At 38.7% G+C, this 15,345-nt stretch overlaps 1 protein-coding gene across 2 annotated transcripts in view; it reads left to right on the top strand.

The window, feature by feature from the left end:
- DCHS2 (dachsous cadherin-related 2) overlaps positions 1–15,345 on the top strand; it is a 269,592-nt gene that overhangs the window by 143,945 nt on the left and 110,302 nt on the right. The window lies entirely within an intron of this gene.

The raw sequence follows: 15,345 nt of genomic DNA, 5'->3' as shown, positions 1-15,345 counted from the left end.
CAACAGGATTAGTTCCTTCTGGAACCTCCCTTAGCCTCTGGTGTTTGTTGGTGATCTTTGGCACTCCTTGGTCTATGGCAGCATAACTGTCATCTGTTTCCATTTTTGGATGGCCTTCTTTTCTGCGTCTTCTTGTGTCCTTCCTTGTGTATGGACACTGGTCATTGGATTTAGGGCGCCCTTAAAACCAGGATGATTTCCTCTTGAGATCCTTAACTAATTATATCTACAAAGACCCTTTTCCAAATTAGGTCATATTCTGAGGATCCAAGTGGACATAAAGTTGGTGAGACATGATCCAACTTACTATATTACCTTTCTAAAGTTATACTATCTTAAAATAATACTCGATTTTTTTCTCAATTATTGCCAAATTTATGACCTTTCCATGGTACTCCCTCAACTGTGAGGACCACTATCAGGTCCAGGTCTTCAAGGATTTTGGGTTTTGCTTTAAGTAAATTATTTCCTTTAAACTGGATACTTAAATCAGTGTTATGTCTGTTGTTGGTGGTGGGTTGGTGTAAATAGTGGTGTTCAGAGTTGATTCTCTCAAATGATCAGTGTTTCAAATGACAAAGTGAGAGAGAATAATAGTTAAGCCATCTGTGTCCCCTGGAAATGTATTTGGGCCTCCCAAAAAGGGACTATCAGCCCACATCCCTGTTGCCAACTTGTGTCAGTATCCACCTTTATAAAATCATAAAGATTTATTGAAAAGATTTTGAAATATTAACTTAGGGGAACACATTGTAAACCCCATGTGAACTATAAGAGTCCGCCATCTACAGTAGTGGGGCGATTGCAAAATATACATCTCTCCAAGACTGGATAAGTCTATGGACTTACATACATCTATCCAGGACTCAGATAAGTCTATGGACCAAAAATCTGTACCATTTAAGTAGAGGGGCTAGACATGTTGGAATAAGGAGTGTCATTACACCCTCCCCCAAAATGCTCCTTGGCGGCAGGCTGCCATGTCAGATTGGCCACTGGTCAGCTCTTCCGGCGGACTTCCTATGCATGCTTTGCAGTGAAGTATTGATGCTACTCCAGTTCCTCCTACTTTCCCTTTCCCCAAAATATTTTTAAATCATTCATTATTGATTATTTCTTGGCACATAGAATTGCCCATCTAATACCTTGTAGTCCTTAGGAGAGAAGGAAGGGAACTAGTATTGTATTAAGGAGTCAGTGTATGTCAGACACTACGCTACAGTACTTTGTAGTACTATACTGTAGTACAACAGTACTTTGTTTATATATACGATATAATTTTATCCTCATAGCATTTCTGCACAGTAAATGGTGTTAGTCTGATTCTTCAGTCTGTTTAAAGTGATAAACAGAAGCTCAGAGCACTTAAGAAACTGCTGAAGGTCAAACTAGGGATTGATAGAACCAAGATTTGCACCTAGCTGTATCTGATGCAAAAATCTGACTCCATGCTCTTCTCTTACTCCATCAACCCTAAATAATAGATTTCTTGCCTTGCTTTTAAGAAGCCGTTCCCCATATGGAAAATATCTAGGATGTCAGGTTTATGTAGAAAGTCTGGTTCTGCTAAGATTTAATCAAAATCATTCCCAAATAAACCTAGCACCGGGAACGTAAAATTAGCATATAGAATCAGAAATCTAACATTCATAGCATTTGAAGGCAAGGATTAAAAACATTACAAACATCACTCGTTTGTTTGTGCAGTACTGATGCAGGAGGGAGAGTCATATTTTAAACCGAAACAATGATCATATCCTCTGAATATATCGCATCGATTAAAGTGGTCTTCTAACAGTCACACACATATCTTTAATATATCATCCTAAGCAGGTTCACAAGAGTTAGATACATACAAATCTATTTTAAATGTCCAGTTTTGTGACACAAAGTTTGCAGCTTGTTATGGTAAATACTCCACATCAAGAGGGAGAGTATGGGTTTAAAATGCAAATGAGTACAGTTAAATATGTGGTAGACTTTTTGATGGGTATTTAGGAATTATGAATTATTTCTCTATAGTTTTTTAACATAGCTTCCCACTGGCCAGGGACAAATTTTGTCGTCTTAAGTAGGAGCAGCTCAATAAATGACTTTTCAGGGTTCCATGAATTCGACTTTAAGCATGAAGAGTTACTTACGTAGGCACCTGATCTGGTGACTTTCTTTATTAAGCGGGCAATTAGGTAGAATTCATGTATAATGTATTAAAAATAATTATATATGTTGACTAAATAAGGACATGTTGTTACCAAAGGGACAAAAGTGATTTTATACACTGAAACTACATTGCATGGGACAAAGGTGTTGTGGGGTGATTTTCCCTCTCTGAGTTGACTGATTTTTAAATGTAATACATCAGGACCTAGAGGAATTCCTTCATTAATATCATAACTGCCACTTAAGTAGACTAGCATCTTTGTAGGGGCTATCTGTTCTGTTCTATTATCTATTCTTGCTTTGGTAGCACACACTATAAATGGTTACAGGTGTATAATACTGTAAATATTTGATCTGGAGTTCTGACACCACATTACTCTTCTGCTATGGACTACATGTTTATGCCCCTCCAAAATTCATATGTTGAATCCCTCACCCCTAATGGGATGGAATTAGGAGATAGGGTCTTTGGGAGTTAATTATGTTTAGATAAAGTCATAATGGTGGCGCTCCACAATGGGATGAGTGGCTTATATGAAGAGAGGGACTAGAGCTTGCTTCTTCTGCCATGTGCGGATACAAGAAGATGGCTGTCTGCAAACCAGGAAGACAGCCCTGTCCAGACACTGAAACTGCTGTCGCCATGACCTTGGGCTTCCCAGCCTCCAGAAATGTGAGTGACCCAGTCTATGCTACTTTTGCTATAGTAGCCAAACTGACTAAGACATCTTCTTTCTTCTTTGTGTAATTCTGACTAATCTCAAGCCATGATTCTTTCCAGATTGGTTTGTTCATTTGTTAATTCATTCCACAAATAATTACCAAGCAGCTTTTCTGAGCCTGGGACTGTGCCAGACCCTGTTTGGTAGTGGTGAATGAGACAGACACAGTCCTTGCTGTCATGGGCTTTAACTTGTGGAGGGGGACAAACAAAAACAGGAAAACAGAAAATATCACAGGTTATGATAGATTTCATGAAGGAAACAACAGGGGAGTTAGGCAGACAATAACAAGAGCCTGTTTTGTAAGGGTGGCATAATTAGGACTTGTAGTTTTTGTCTGCCCAGTATGCACTTGTTTATTTGCTTGGAGAACCTTGACATGTGAACAAGGTGACATTGGTCAAACATCACATCCCTTCAAGCCATAGTGATTATTACATCTAACTAGTACAAGCCAGGCCAGTAGAATCAGTTAGATCAGCACCAGTCAGCATCCAGTCAGGAAAACAGAAACAATAACATTTATAGTAACAGAAATAATTTAGTACGGACAGCTGGTTAAGTGGATAATGGAAGACAGAAAAGGCAAAAAGGAAACACCAAGGTTAACATATGATGGAAGCAACTATCACCCCTAGGCTGGGGGAACTAAGCTAAACATTTGGCGTCATCAAAAACTTAGCATTAGTGAGGAGGCCCTGCAGAGCTGGGACCTAGACCTCTTGGGAGAAGGCACAGCCAGACGGGGACTGATGCCCCAAGACACTGTTACAGCCAGCTTTCAGATCTGTTCCACCAGTGGCAGGTACTGGCAGGAAACTGGACATCAGGAGGAGGAGAGAAGGGGCTTTTTCATGCTTTCTTCTGTGTTTAGTATTCCTCCCAAGTCCTTTGGCACCAACTGCACCATTTTCCTCAGAAATGCCACCATCAGCTGTATCAGTCACGCAAAGCCTTTTGGACAGTGAGCACTGCCCTCACCAGGCCTCCTCGGGTTATAGCAGCCACACCATGCTGACCAGAGTACTTCCTGGGCCCTGCCCTTAAAGGTTTGAACATAGCTCTGCACTAATCCTCTGAGACACCTGAGTCTCAGCTGCACAGAGATGCCTCGGAGCTGTGGACGCCAGCCCTGCGGCACCGCCTCAGGGCTCCAAGACACACCATGGCTCACTCTCCTCCTCTTTTTGAGAGGTAGCAATACTGCCTTTTTCCTTCTGTTTCTGCAACACTGGAGAAGGTTGCAGTTCCTTGGAGTTACTGTTCATCATCCCCTTCTTATTCTTTTGGCTTTCCCATACTTGTGTAATCAGTTTCTTTAATTAAATAGCCTCTAAAATTTCTTAGGACGGTTTCAGTTTCCCTGATTAGACCCTGACAAAAACAAATATATTGAATATAATTCAAGAAATGAAGGAAGTTACTGAATGTATAGATACGCATATTTGCTGATAAATGACCTAGTAGCCACGCTCAGATCTAAGCCCAGCCTATTTATACAGGCATACCCCACTTCATTGTGCTTCACAGATAGTGTGCTTTTTACAAATTCATGGTTTGTGGCAACTCTCCTCAAGCAAACTTATTAGCGTTATGGGGACACTTTGTGTCTCTGTGTCACATTTTGATAATTCTCACAATATTTCAAACTTTTTCATTATTATTATACCTGTTAGGATGATCTGTGATCAGTAATTTTTGATATTACTATTGTAATTGTTTGGGGATGCCACAAACCATGCCCATGAAAGACTGCTAACATAACTGATAAATGTTGTGTGTGCTCTGATTGCTCCACCCATTGGCTGTTTCCTGTCTCTCTCTCTCCCCAGGCTGCCCTAATCCCCAAGACACAGCAATGTTGAAATTTGGCAGTTAATAACCCTATAATGGGCTCTAAGTGTACTGGTGAAAGGAAGAGTGGCATATCTCTCTCTTTAAATCCAAAGCTAGATATGATTAAGCATAGTGATGAAGGCATGTCAAAAGTGCTGATAAGCCAAAAGCTAGGCCTCTTGCACAGTTATCCCAATAGTAAATGTAAAGAAAAAGTTCTCGAAGGGAATTAAAAGTATACTCTAGTGAACACACAAATGATAAGAAAGCAAAAGAGACTCATTGCTGAGTCAGAAAGTTTGAGTGGTCTGGATAGATCAAAGCAGCCACATTATTCCCTTAAGCCAAAGCCTAATCCAGAGCAAGGTCCTAACTCTTTTTGAATATAGGAAGGCTGAAAAAGATGAGGAAGCTGCAGAAAAAAAATTTGAAGCTAGCAGAGGTTGGTTCATGAGGTTTAAGGGAAGACGCCATCTCCGTTACCTAAAAGTGCAAGGTGAAGCAGCAAGTGCTGATGGAGAAGCTGCGGCAAGGTATCTAGAAAATCTAGCTAAGATTATTGGTGAAGGTGGTTACACTAAACAATAGATTTTCAATGTAGATGAAACAGCCTTATATGAAATAAGATGCCATCTGGGACTTTCATAGCTAGAGAGGAGAAGTCAATGCCTGGCTTCAAAGCTTAAAAGGGTAGGCTGACTCTCTTGTTAGGGGCTAAGGCAGCTGGTGACTTTAAGTGGAACAATGCTAATTTATCATTCTGAAAGTCCTAGGGCTCTTAAGAAATATACTGTATCTACTCTGACTATGCTTTATAAAAGGAACAACAGAGCCTGGATGACAAACAGATGTTATCTGTTTACAGCCTGGTTTACAGAATATTTTAAACCCACTGTTGAGATCTATTATTCACAAAAAATTCTTTCAAGTCATTACTGCTCACTGACAATGCACACGGCTACCTAAGAGCTCGGATGAAGATATACAAGGAGGTTTTTTCTTAATGCCTCCTAACACAAGATTCATTCTGCAATCCATGCATCCATCAAGGAGTAATTTTGACTTTCAAGTATTTTATTTAAGAAATACATTTCCTAAGGCTATAGCTGCCATAGATAATGAGTCCTCTGATATGTTTGGGTAAAATACATTGAAAACTTTCTGGAAAGGATGCACCATTCTAGATGCCATTAAGAACATTTGTGATTCATGGAGGGAGGTTAACATAGGAGTTTGGAAGAAGTTGACTCCAACCCTCACAGATGACTTTGAGGGAATCACCACTTCAGTGAAGTGGTAAAAACAGCAAGAGACATAGAATTAGAAGTGGAGCCTAAAGATGTGACAGAATTGCTGCAATCTCATGATAACACTTAAACTGATAAGGAATTGCTTTTTTGGATGAGCAAAGAAAATGGTTTCTTGAGATGGAATCTACTCGTGGGGAAGATGTTGTGAACATTGTGGAAATGACAACAAAGGATTTAGAATATTCCATATACTTAGTTGATAAATCAGCAGCAGGGCCTAAGAGGATTGGCTCCAATTTTAAAGAAGTTCTAATGTGGGTAAACTATTAGCAAACACCATTGCATGCTACAGAAAAAAATATTTTGTGGAAGGAAGAGTCAATCAATGTGGCAACCTTCATTGTTGTCTTATTTAAGAAATTGCCACAGCCACTGCCACCTTCAGTAACCACCACACTGACCAGTTAGTACCCATCTATATTGAGGCAAGCCCCTCTACCAGCAGAAAGATTACCACTCACTAAAATCTCAAATGACAGTTAACACTTTTTTTTTTTTTACCAATAAAGTATTTTTAAATTAAGGTATATACGTTGTTTTCTTTAGACTTACTGTTATTGCACATTGAATAGGCTACAACATAGTGTAAACATAACTTTTTATGCACTGGAAAATCAAAAAATTTCTGTGTCTCACTTTTTTTTGCAGTATTGGCTTTATTGCAGTGGTCTGGAATAAAGCCCACAGTATCTCTAAAGCCCTTCAAGTTCAAAGACAAGTGAATTTACCAATTGTGTTGATTTCTTTTGATGGTTATATTTAGTTGAGTATAATGCTTTCATTTAATAAAAAAATAAAATTAAAAAGACTAAACTTTTGGGCTTCTGGAAATAATTAAGCCAAGGATTGAGCACTTTGAGAGAGGAGATACCTCTGTCTGATATTACTGGGGGGATTAAGGTAAAACCATGGTAGGTTTAAGTGATTAGCCAGTAGATATGCACAGAAAACAGTGGAATTTCAGATGTTATTGAAAAATTACTTAGAGCCTAGCAATTGATGGACAGGTTTTTTGTTCCCACAATATTTATAATCCCGTTACTACGCAGGAATTTTTGATAGATCGGCATATTATATATAGATAGATGTGTGTGTGTGTATATATATATGAATGTATGTGTATATATATGCATGTATGCATTAAGATACATATACAGTATACAGAGTGATGGTCTCTACTTCTAAGACTTCCATGAAATGAAAAATGGAGGAATATGATAACAGGCATTTTCTTTTTAAAACCTAGTGGAAAACTGAGATTTCAGAGATTTACCTTGTATGGTTAGGTGCTTATAGAGCGGTGTTTTGAAATACTTGAAAACGTTCTTTTTTTTTTTTTTTTTTTTTTGAGACGGAGCTTCGCTCTGTCTCTCAGGCTGGAGTGCAGTGGTGCGGTCTCGGCTCACTGCAAGCTCCACTTCCCGGGTTCACGCCATTCTTCTGCCCCAGCCTCCCAAGTAGCTGGGACTACAGGCGCCCACCACCACGTCCGGCTAATGTTTTTGTATTTTTAGTACAGACGGAGTTTCACTGTGTTAGCCAGGATGGTCTCCATCTCCTGACCTCGTGATCCACCCGCCTCGGCCTCCCAGAGTGCTAGGATTACAGAAGTGAGCCACCGCGCCCGGACGAAAACGTTTTTTCAAATTATTAACAAGGCACTTCCCTTTGAGAAGTAAGGTTCACGATTCTCCCCCCCACATAAATTCATTTCTTTGAGTGGCTACCATATGCAAGGTTCAAAGCTAAGCCCTCTTCATAATAGCTAACATTTGTGTAATGTTTCACTGTTTACATACAACTTTAAATTTCGTTATCTCCTGCTCACCTGTAACTGACAGCTCTTATTTGTCTTTGTTGGCATTACACTTAGTTACTGATTGGCTTGTATAAATTTTTAAGGGTAAAGATTCTTGAAAAGGTTACATTTGTAGAACTCTCTATAATTGATGTCATGTCTCCCTTTTTCTTCCCTTTTCCTTTCCTTCAAATTTATTTGATAACTCATAATATGGCAAATAAAATGGACATTCATCAGTAAAATTTTGTTAAGATAGTAAACTTAATTTTGCTTCATGGACTAACATTCTAGGTGGTATCAAGGATAAAATAAGTGATGTGTTGCTTCTTGTTCCCCATTGTCAAATCATCGGGAACCTCAAAAACTATTATTAAACTGTCTCAATTAAAAATGCCAGTTTGGGGATTTGGAGGGGGTATAATTAGACACCAAATAGTTCTACCAGAGAGAATGCTTTTCAGTAGCAGAGTGAATATAGTGTAGATATTAATTTTATTAGACTTCACAATTTGCCGTATGTTACTAGGACACACTTTAGTAATTTGAGTATTTGAAACATTATTTTTCATGTTCAGCTTTATATAGACAGCTTCTCCAGAGTTTGTTTATCATAACCTCAGGGATTGATTTAATGGAAATTAATCCCTTTAATATCTTTATTTGATGGTTCTGAAATATCCATGATATTCATTCTTGAAATTTTTTGTAGAATAAGAATCCTATTTTTAAGGAAGTGTGTTCTACAATTATTTTTAGAGGCCCACATTTTAATGTCTAATCTTCGTTTACACTATAGTTTACAAGTTTCCTTCATAGTTCTAAAAAAGGTAAATAAATAACCAAATATATCTTCTTTCTCTGAATATCTTTAAAATATATTTTTTCATTTACAGAGTTAACATATAAAAAAAAAATTTTAACTATAGGAATGTAAGAAGTAAAAAGTGAGCTTCCCATAATCTCAACACACAAAGATGACTTCCCTTGACAGTTCTTATCCTTTCATATTTTTCAGTACGCATTGTTCTGTGTGTACACACATCGCATATGTATTAGTGTTTGTACTCAAACTTTACATAGTGTTCTGTAATCAAATATTCTCAGCAGGTTTTCATGAATTTTTCTTTTACGTTAAATAGAGATATACCATGATTTTAAAAATGTTTGGCTGGCTGGGCGCGGTGGCTCACACCTGTAATCCCAGCACCCTGGGAGGCCGAGATAGGTGGATCACAAGGTCAGGAGTTTGAGACCAGCCTGGCCAATATGGTGAAACCCCTCTCTAATAAAAATACAAAAATTAGCTAGGCGTGGTGGTGGATGCCTGTAGTCCTAGCTACTCAGGAGGCTGAGGCGGGAGAATCGCTTGAATCCGGGAGGCAGAGGTTGCAGTGAGCCGAGATCGCGCCACTGCACTCCAGCCTGGGCAACAGAGTGAGACTCCATCTCAAAAAAAAAAAAAAAAAAGTTTGTTCATGTGATTATTACTTTTATGTGTTAACTTGAATAGTCCATGAGATGCCCAGATAGCTGATTAAACACTGTTTCTGGGTGTCTCTGTGGGTGGATTTTCATTTGAATTGGTGAACTGTGTAAAGCAGATGGCCGGCCCTAGAATGGGTGAGCATCATCTAATTCACTGAGGGTCTGAAAAAGAACAAAAAGGTGGAGGAAGGTTGAATTTGCTCTCTGCCTAACAGCTTGAGCTGAGATATCAGTCTCTTGCCCTCAGTGCTCCTGGCTCTCAGGCCATCAGACCCTGACTAGAATCTACACCACTGACTATCTGCCTCTCAGGCTTTCAAACTATACCATCAGCTTTTCTAGGTCTCCAGCTTGCAGATGGGTGAACATGGGACTTCTCAGACTTCATAATCTCAGCCAATTCCTCAACATAAATCTCACTTTATATCTATCTATTAATGTCCTATCTATCTCTATATGTAGATATGAGAGATCTAAGATCTGTAGATATCTATATCTACAGAGAGAGAGATTCCATTGGTTTGCTTCTCTGGAGAATCCTGGCTAATACTTGCAGTACTGACATTTTTTTTTTTTTTGAGCACAATGGATTGATAACATAGACTCACTTTTGCAACTTGTTTTTCACATAAAATGTAGCGTGTAAAGTCTTTCTAGATGAAAACATGTACATTTACTTCATTTCGATGCTACACAGTATTCTATTGTATTGATATACCACGATAGAGTGTACCATCCATTCTTTTTTTGATGGATATTAAGGTCATTTTCAGTGTTTCAAATGACATCTTCTTGATTTATTTCTGCGTACTTACACAAATATAGGGTAGATTTCTGAGTTATTGAATGTGAACAATTAAAATTTTGATTAATATCACCAAAGTGCCTTTTGGAGAATGTACATAAATAACCTGCTATTAACTCTGGGTATTATCACTTAAATATTTTAGGAAAACAGAGAGGTAAAAATGAGGTAGTGGTTTTAATTTTGTATTTTCATTATTATTAGTGATTTTGAGCAGTATTATATTTATTAACATTTGATTGTTTCTTATCTAAACTACCTGTCCTTATCCACTGCTCATCTAACTTTCAGTTATTTTCCATTTTGCTTACAGAACTCTCTTCTCCTTATGTATAGTAAATTGTTGTTTATATATTTTCAAAATGTCTTTTAATTTTATTTATAAATCATTGAGTAAACTAATGAGTAAATGAAGGACTGATATAAAATATTAAAAACTGGTAATTAAGTAAGGCATGTTAGGTTCATAATAGGCACATGTACCCAGGCTGCTGTGGGATCATAGAATAGTGGTAGCTAGAGCTAAGTGGAGAGAAAAAGAAGGCCAGCTGCACCAGATGAAACCTGAGCTGTGTTTTAAAATATGATTAGAGGCCAAGCGCAGTGGCTCACACCTATAATCCCAGCACTTTGGGAGGCCGAGGCAGGCAAATCACGAGGTCAGGAGTTCGAGACCAGGCTGGCCAACATGGTGAAACCCTGTCTCTACTAAAAATACAAAAATTAGCCGGGCATGGTGATACGTGCCTGTAATCCCAGCTACTCAGGAGGCTGAGGCAGGAGAATCGCTTGAACCCAGGAGGCGGAGGTCACAGTGAGCCGAGATCATGCCACTGTACTCCAACCTGGGCAACAAAGTGAAACTTCGTCTCAATAGTAATAATAATAATAAAATATGGCTAGAAATTGTTACATCAAAGAAGATGAAGAAGTTGTTCTGGGAAGAGGACATAGCAATCCAGTGGAAGACAGTAAGGTCTTTTCTGGAAATTATAAGTTGTGGCCGGGCGCGGTGGCTCACGCTTGTAATCCCAGCACTTTGGGAGGCCGAGGCGGGCGGATCACGAGGTCAGGAGATCGAGACCACGGTGAAACCCCGTCTCTACTAAAAAATACAAAAAATTAGCCGGGCGCGGTGGCGGGCGCCTGTAGTCCCAGCTACTCGGAGGCTGAGGCAGGAGAATGGCGTGAACCCGGGAGGCGGAGCTTGCAGTGAGCCGAGATTGCGCCACTGCACTCCAGCCCGGGCGACAGAGCGAGACTCTGTCTCAAAAAAAAAACAAAAAAAACATGAAGTCCTTGCCCACGCCTATGTCCTGAATGGTATTGCCTAGGTTTTCTTGTAGGATTTTAATGGTTTTAGGTCTAACATATAAGTCTTTAATCCATCTTGAATTAATTTTTGTATAAGGTGTAAGGAAGGGATCCAGTTGCAGCTTTCTACATATGGCTAGCCAGTTTTCCCAGCACCATTTATTAAATAGGGAATCCTTTCCCCATTTCTTGTTTTTGTCAGGTTTGTCAAAGATCAGATAGTTGTAGCTATGCGGCATCATTTCTGAGGGCTCTGTTCTGTTCCATTGATCTATGTCTCTGTTGTGGTACCAGTACCATGCTGTTTTGGTTACTGTAGCCTTGTAGTATAGTTGAAAGTCAGGTAGCATGATGCCTCCAGCTTTGTTCTTTTGGCTTAGGATTGACTTGGTGATGCGGGCTCTTTTTTGGTTCCATATGAACTTTAAAGTAGTTTTTTCCAATTCTGTGAAGAAAGTCATTGGTAGCTTGATGGGGATGGCATTGAATCTATAAATTACCTTGGGCAGTATGGCCATTTTCACGATATTGATTCTTCCAACCCATGAGCATGGAATGTTCTTCCATTTGTTTGTATCCTCTTTTATTTCATTGAGCAGTGGTTTGTAGTTCTCCTTGAAGAGGTCCTTCACATCCCTTGTAAGTTGGATTCCTAGGTATTTTATTCTCTTTGAAGCAATTGTGAATGGGAGTTCACTCATGATTTGGCTCTCTGTTTGTCTGTGATTGGTGTACAAGAATGCTTGTGATTTTTGTACATTAATTTTGTATCCTGAGACTTTGCTGAAGTTGCTAATCAGCTGAAGGAGATTTTGGGCTGAGACAATGGGGTTTTCTAGATATACAATCATGTCATCTGCAAACAGGGACAATTTGACTTCCTCTTTTCCTAACAACATAGACTGGATTAAGAAAATGTGGCACATATACACCATGGAATACTATGCAGCCATAAGAAATGATGAGTTCGTGTCCTTTGTAGAGACATGGATGAAGCTGGAAAACATCATTCTCAGTAAACTATCGCAAGGACAAAAAACCAAACACCGCATGTTCTCACTCATAGGTGGGAATTGAACAATGAGAACTCATGGACACAGGAAGGGGAACATCACGCTCCGGGGACTGTTGTGGGGTGGGGGGAGGGGGGAGGGACAGCATTAGGAGATACACCTAATGCTAAATGACGAGTTAATGGGTGCAGGAAATCAACATGGCACATGGATACATATGTAACAAACCTGCACATTGTGCACATGTACCCTAAAACCCTAAAGTATAATTAAAAAAAAAAAAAGACACAGACAAGACACTCAGCAGAGGTTCTCAGAAGGGCTAAGTGTGGAGGGCTTCATGTGTTCATTTTTACTGTTTGGGGCTGAAAGAATGCTTTATACCATGAGCTGTGCTTCTTTTAACATAGAAATAAAATGCCTAGTTAGTTAAAAAAAAAAAAATAAGTTGTTCACTTAGCCTAGAGCAAAAGTTACTGTACAGAGAGCTATGACACAGAGAGCTATGAGGTGGGGTTACAGAGAGGGAGGGGGCCATTTATGAATGGCTTGGTATGTTAATATAAGGCATTTAAGCTTTACCCTGAAAACCTGGGGAGCCATTGATGTGTCTAGATTTGGATTTCAAGAAGACTGATCTAACACAAATATAAAAATAGTTCAGAAGGAGTCAGTCGGGATGCAGGAAGACCAGGTTGTGTTGAGGCAGACATTAAGTTTTTCATTGTCATAATCATCAGGGGTCAACATAAAATCTTTTCAAATTTCTCTGTAATTGGAATTTAGTAGTAGCTCTGGAAGAATATATACCTGGTGAGTGGGGATGGTTGGGGTAGAGGGACTTTTTCTTTTCTTCTGTACACATTTGTGTATATTCAAGTTTTATTTTTCAATCAATCAGGGACTTTAATACTAAAGCAATATTTTTTAAAAACTGCACCAATAACAGATGAGAAAGATCTGACTTCGAAATTTTTTGTGATAAGTACTGAGTGCTTTGATGGACCATCAAATCAGTCTGAAACCAAATGTGAATATGGCTACTAAAAGCTGGTATACTAATAGTTGGTTACATTAGTATTTTATAGTATTCTAATAAAGAGTGTTTATACTCTGCTTTATAATAGTAAAATTGTATCTGGAAACAAAGTTTTTTCACTTTGGGTGTCAAAGTTGAGATGATCAACTTGGACCATGTTTAGGAGAAAGAACTGTGAGAGAAATGACTTAAAATCATATTAGATAAGGAATCATTAAAGAAAATGGTTATATATGTATGTATATGTATATATATCACAAATTGTCAAATTGTACACCTTAAACATATGTAATTTTATTGGTCAACTATACCTTAATAAAGCTGGGGAGAAAAGGAAAATGAGTATGTGTTTAGGGTAGGCCAAGCAGGATATTTGATTTCAGTAAATAAGAATATTTTATTAAATTTCTAATAGAAATAGAAACAAGAAATTGAAGTTGCAAGAGGGCAGATTTTTATATAAAAAAGGAAGAAATCAAATGGATGTCACCTTTTAATGCCTAGAAACTGATATCCCTGATGTTTTTGCCAACTTCTCCTAAACTGGCAAAGACTGCAGTATTCATTCATTTAACTGTTATGGCCAGTTGTACATGATGAATTCCATAAAGGCCAGCCATACGTATTGGTTTGCAAATTAATTTAATAAGTTTGCATACATTTTTCTCATTAAACAAAACTAACAGGTTCATTTCTTAAGTTGATTGCATTAGAGCTGTTTTCAGGTTTTTAAACTAGTACACTAAGTGGTAGTATTAATAATATTAAATAATTCATTTGTGTCAGTATTACCGAATCTCTTCCCAACTTAGCCATAAGTACATTCTCCTCTCACATACTCCACATTCATAAGCCTAAGTCATCACTCTTGTCCCCGTTGTCTTTACATTTGCTGAAGTTTTGTTGTACACAGCTATTGTATTATATTTTCTCACCAACAAAGGTGGAGTGGAGTCAGTTTAAAAAGAGAGTTACCCTACACAGTCTAGTTCAGGGCAAATGTCAAATACCTCAGAAGATAAAATTTTAGTTTCATCCTGTAGACTTGGGATTCTGGCACTTGAGCAGGTTGTAATCACCCTACAACCCCGCGCTAGCTTGCATTAGAATACACTGGATTATGGGATATAATCTGATCTTCTGTCATTTTGGGCTGGTGATGTGGTAAGTCCTAAAAAAGACGACACAATTTATATTTTTTCTAGATGCCTGTACATACTTCTAAAATGTCTGATGTTTTAGCTCTAGGAAAATATTGCTTACCTAACATAATTTGACATTGTTTTGCAAATATGCTCAAGTTCTTTGGTTGGCAAATACATGTATCAGTTCATCTCCAGAGAACAGAACCAACAGGGTGTATATGTGTGTGTGTGTGTGTGTGTGTGTGTGTGTGTGTGTGTGTGTATGTATGAGGAGACTGATCACAAGGAATTGGCTCATGTGATTATGAAGGCTGGCAAGTCCCAAGATCTGCAGGGTGAGCAGATCCATCAAGCTGAGCCAGGAGAGCTGGCAGGGTTGCTTCAGTCTCAGTCCAAAGACCTGAACACCAGGAGAGCCAGTCGTGTAGTTTGAGACTGAAGACCAGCAGGCTCGAGACCTAGGAAGAGCCAATGCTTCTATCTGAGTCTGAAGGCTGGAGAAAAACCAGTGCCCCAGGTTGGGAGCAGGAGCCATTCTCTCTTAGTCAGCTTTTGTGTTCTATTCAGGCCTTCAATGGATTGGATGAGGCCCACACACATTAGAGAGGATGATCTGCTTTATTCAGTCTACAGATTTAAATGTTAATGTCATCCAAAAGCACCCTCATAGACAGACACATTCAAAATAATGTTTGATCAAATGTCTGGACATCCT

The sequence above is a fragment of the Symphalangus syndactylus genome, chromosome 4, assembly GCF_028878055.3.
Source record: "Symphalangus syndactylus isolate Jambi chromosome 4, NHGRI_mSymSyn1-v2.1_pri, whole genome shotgun sequence".
NCBI classification, from domain to species: Eukaryota; Metazoa; Chordata; class Mammalia; order Primates; family Hylobatidae; genus Symphalangus; species Symphalangus syndactylus.
The sequence above is the reverse complement of the archived record's forward strand: the minus strand, read 5'-3'. Positions and strand labels throughout refer to the sequence as shown.